This window comes from Nicotiana tabacum, chromosome 5, assembly GCF_000715075.1.
Source record: "Nicotiana tabacum cultivar K326 chromosome 5, ASM71507v2, whole genome shotgun sequence".
NCBI lineage: Eukaryota > Viridiplantae > Streptophyta > Magnoliopsida > Solanales > Solanaceae > Nicotiana > Nicotiana tabacum.
The window spans coordinates 76,646,087-76,650,446 of NC_134084.1; the positions used below are offsets into that span (position 1 = coordinate 76,646,087).

A 4,360-nucleotide genomic window follows, 5' to 3' on the forward strand; every position below is an offset into this window, starting at 1 on the left:
TAATTTGTATTTTTTAATTTCAACTTTTATTTTTTGAGTAGTTCTTCTTTTAAATTTATTCTTTTAATTAATCTTGTTAATTATCATTTAGTTATAATTAGTGTTTTGAGAGGTTAATTAGGTTTTAGGATTTAATTTAGATGTTAATTTTGGAAAAAGAAGAAAAAGGATTTTTGGAAAAAACTGAAAAGAATTAAAAGGAGAAGAAAGCTGAAAGTTTGGGTTTTTCTTAATTCTAATCTCCCAAGCCCAACTAATTTTTGCCTAAATTACCCCAGACCCGGCCCATACGCCCTCCAAACCCGACCCAGCTTCAGTTACACACACAAAAATACAGAGCCCTAATCTGTCAAGAGCACAAACGACGCTCACTGTTCCTCCATCGTTCTCACTCGAACCAAGCCCCAAATTCAATCCAAATTTGGGCGAGTGAATCCCAAATCCTTAACCCACGCGTCCCTCCTTCTCTCATCTTACTGTTGCTAATGGTTTCTGACGCAAGATTCCCCTCCCCTCTCACTTTCTCGAATTCGAGTTGTATCATACGATTGGAAGGTTCTGAAGATGAGATGCTGGATGAGTGTGAGGCGTTGGATTGATTTCACTCAATCCGAGCCCCATATTCATCAAGGATTCTTCAAAAGAAGCCTGATCCGATTTTGTGAAAGGGGGACTCTGGTAAAAATAATTCGAAAAGAAAAAGGCGGAAAGGCTTCTTGAACGGATGGTTTTCGGAGTCTATTTTCTTCTTTGAAAAATTCTTTCAAAGTTTAAGAGAAACATATATACAATTTCTTTTACTTTTCTGAATCGGGATTTGAGGTCCAAGGAGATAACAATTGAAGTTCAAGCTTGGTTTTCTACTGTCATCCTGCTGACTCGCTAGTGAACCTCGCTAGGATTTGGAGTCGAGAAGTGTATTGTCGAGTCCATAATTGTTATAAAAGAGATTTGCAACTTCAGGTTCAATTTTCCTCTCTTTATTTCTATGCGACTCTGTTTTGTTTCAGTGTTTTTGAGCTATGAGATTCAGTCTAGAGTGGTTTATTCTGTGTTATGATCGAATTTCTTGCTGACTGAATCTATTCCCGGTGGTGGTATGTGTTTGAGTATATATAGTCAATGAGAGTCGATTTGAGTAATCATCTTCCACCTCCTGTATGTCGTGATTGTTATTCGGGCTCGAGGTATATTCTGAGTTAAATTTCATCATGTTCAGTTGAACGATATGTGCAGTTTCTTCTGGTGAGATTCCTTTGCAATATGCTCTGATGTTCATGATGAATTGCTTGAGCCATAAGTTCAGGGAGTTAACTAATAGTTCTGTAGATGTTATACTGGAAATGTGTGGTCGACCTAGAATGATTTTCACTGTTAGCTATGGTGTTTTGATTGAGGATTCAGCACACAACTAGTTAATGGTTGTACTAAAGCTGACCTCAAATCAATTGGTTCAAGTATACTCGCAGTAGAGTTGTTGGAAGTCTTCTATGTGCTAATTGTTAAACTATAGCTTTGTACATGTTTAGTTTCCTTCATAAGCAACAAGAGGTTGATTTGAGTAAGATGAGTAAAAATCAGTAGTAAATTATGAGTTTACGTTAAATTTTTGAACCAAGTTATGTTGCCTTGATTGAGTTTTCCTAAAATTTTGTTCACCCTTACCTTGGTCTCATAGTTTAAACAGTTTAGTCGATTGTATTTCAGATCTTATTTCAGTTTCATGGTTACTATGGTTGTCATGGTTCATTAGTCGAGTCAGTACATATGTTGAATGTTTTTTTTTTGGTTAATGAGAATCCTGTTATGTTGCTCTCTGAATCGGGATCTTTGGTTGATGTTTCTACTGACTTGATCTTAGTATGCCCCTTTGAGAGTTTTGAAATGAAATTATTAGCCTAAAAGTTTAATAGGCGTGAGGTCTTGGTTGAGTACATGCTTTGGTATGAACTGTGTTGAACCACTAGAGTATCTGTGGTTTGTTCTATTTTCCCTGTAAGCTGAAGGAAATGGTTAGCAAATTCTCTGTTTATAATATTGCGTTGCTCATAGCTGATTGAAGTAACTCACTACTCGATGTAATTAGGATCGAAGTTGCTCATAGTATGTCATGGAGACTTCAAAAGTTAAAGTTTGTTTTGGTTAGCAGTAGCTTATCCCGTTTCTATTGAAGACTTACCTTGATAATGTGTATGCATAATGATAAATGCATTTTAGCTAAGGTTTTGGACATCAGCTGGCACCTTGCCTCCCAGCTCTTTTAACTGTTTTTTCAGATTCTGCTTGTTTCTTTGTGTCCATGGAGTCCCTCTTATCCTTGTCCTCTTTAGCAAACTTCTCAGCTTCATGAACTATTCTATCAACCTAAAAAAAACAGTTCACCAAAAGGTGGATGGTAAGTATGCTATAGGGATGATTAATGACCACTTATGTCTTGTGAAAGTATATGATTACGGATGATGTGCTGAAGTTCAAAGTCATGCCACAACTTATATTCACACAGATTCTGTAATGCAACTCAATATTCACATCCAAAACTAAAGTGCAATAGTTATAGCCCTCATAGTGTAGCTTGGAAACCTCTTGTTAGAATAACTCGATGTGTGCCATGTCAAACAAGAATTTCAATTGCATGGCCCTCGTTTTAATTAGTTTGATTTAATCTTTAGACATCGAGGCGTGCCATTTAGCAAATTTCCATGGCCCTCGCAAAGTTAACAACGCATAGCCGCTTTTAGGCACGTTATTTAATAATGTACATTCCTAAACTCGGGTGCGCATTTATGTGACCCAAATCCAAATCTCAACGATGTTAAAATATGTCGAAGACCATGGGTGCATTTATGCGACGTGGTTCAAGACATGTTTTAACAACGTTGCAATATTTTTAAAATGACTAAAAGCAGTTAAAGTTAAAACTGAACCATAGGTTCATAATTGTTTAAAATCAGACAATTAAGCCGAATATAACATTTGAGCGACCGTGCTAGAACTACGAAATTCGGGAATGCCTAACACCCTCTCCCGGGTTAACAGAATTCCTTACCCGGATTTCTATGTTCGCGGACTGTTAAACATAGTCAAGCTTTTCCTTGATTCGGGATTCAACCGGTGACTTGGGACATCATAAATCTCCCAAATGGCAACTCTGAATCTTTTAATAATAAATCCCATTTTGATTGTCCTTTATTGAAAAAACTCCTTTATACCCTTCCCGGGGGTGTAGTGAAAAAGGAGGTGTGACAACCACTAAGCAACTTTTAGATTACAACCTATGCAACCTAAGAATTAACCTCTTAATCCCTCACTAACTTGTAACATACCTATTACAAGCCATTTTATAATACCTCTATTACAAAGACTTCACAACTTGACTAACTCTAGCCAAGACATAAATACGAGGGTTTATGATTGACAAGAGTTTCCTACACACTGCTTATAAGTAAGATAATTAAGAGTTACAAGTAAGAACATTAACAAAGGTACAACTCAACTAAGGACATACAATTACTTGATATGACAAAACTGGTCTATAGTAGTGTTGTTCTTTGTTCTTGATACACTTGAGAATTGTTGATCAGAAGCTTAATCACTGTTGAAGTGCTTGAGTGAATTTTATAAGTGTTCAAGTGATTTTTGTTTTACCTTCCTTGATGTTAATAATACATGTGTGACATCACTTGCAATGATGTAATCAAGGTAGGTAAAAAGCATTTCTCATAAAGCTGACTTCTGCACTTTTCCTGTACTAGCGTGTGCAGGCAACAACTTTTCTAGCTGGAGAATTGACTTCGTATAGTTACCTCGGGAGCTGGTAACGACCTGTTTCCTTAGTTGTTCCTTCAACTCTTGAAGAGTTGAACCATATCCCAAGCTGGAACCTTTTGATATTAAGGTCTTGCGAATGTGTAATAAGTTCCTTATCTGGTTATTGATAGTAAATTTGTTAGATCATCAAAATATAAAACAAGGTACTTGTAACCTATTAGTTTGGTTAAAAAAAAAAAAAAAAACTTGAAAGGCAAATTGTTCGATGTTGTTGAGCTAGACTGTTGAAGAAGACAAAGTCGTCTATTGATTTTTGAAGGTTTGGGTTGAATCTAACTAGTTAAAATTGGTATAAGAATTTTAAAGAATTCCTATTCACATTTCAATATTGCTAAAATCTGAAGGAGATTTTCAGAGAGTAACCCTAAATTCATATCTATGATTTTTATGTAACTCTTTGTAAATGGGCTACATAGAGGTTTGTAGATGTTCGTTAAACCTCTTATATGATTGTGATTATCAGAATAAAATTTAAGTTTGCCCTCTTCGGAGGGAGGGAGGCCCTTAACTCTAAAATTTTCATATTACAATT

General features: G+C 35.9%; 1 long non-coding RNA gene across 1 annotated transcript; it reads left to right on the plus strand.

The window, feature by feature from the left end:
• The first annotated feature begins 322 nt into the window (after window positions 1–322).
• Window positions 323–4,108, plus strand: LOC107808923 (uncharacterized). Its single transcript, XR_001653287.2, has 2 exons — window positions 323–963; window positions 3,753–4,108. It is a non-coding gene; the product is annotated as an uncharacterized LOC107808923 (long non-coding RNA).
• Window positions 4,109–4,360: the final 252 nt, after the last annotated feature.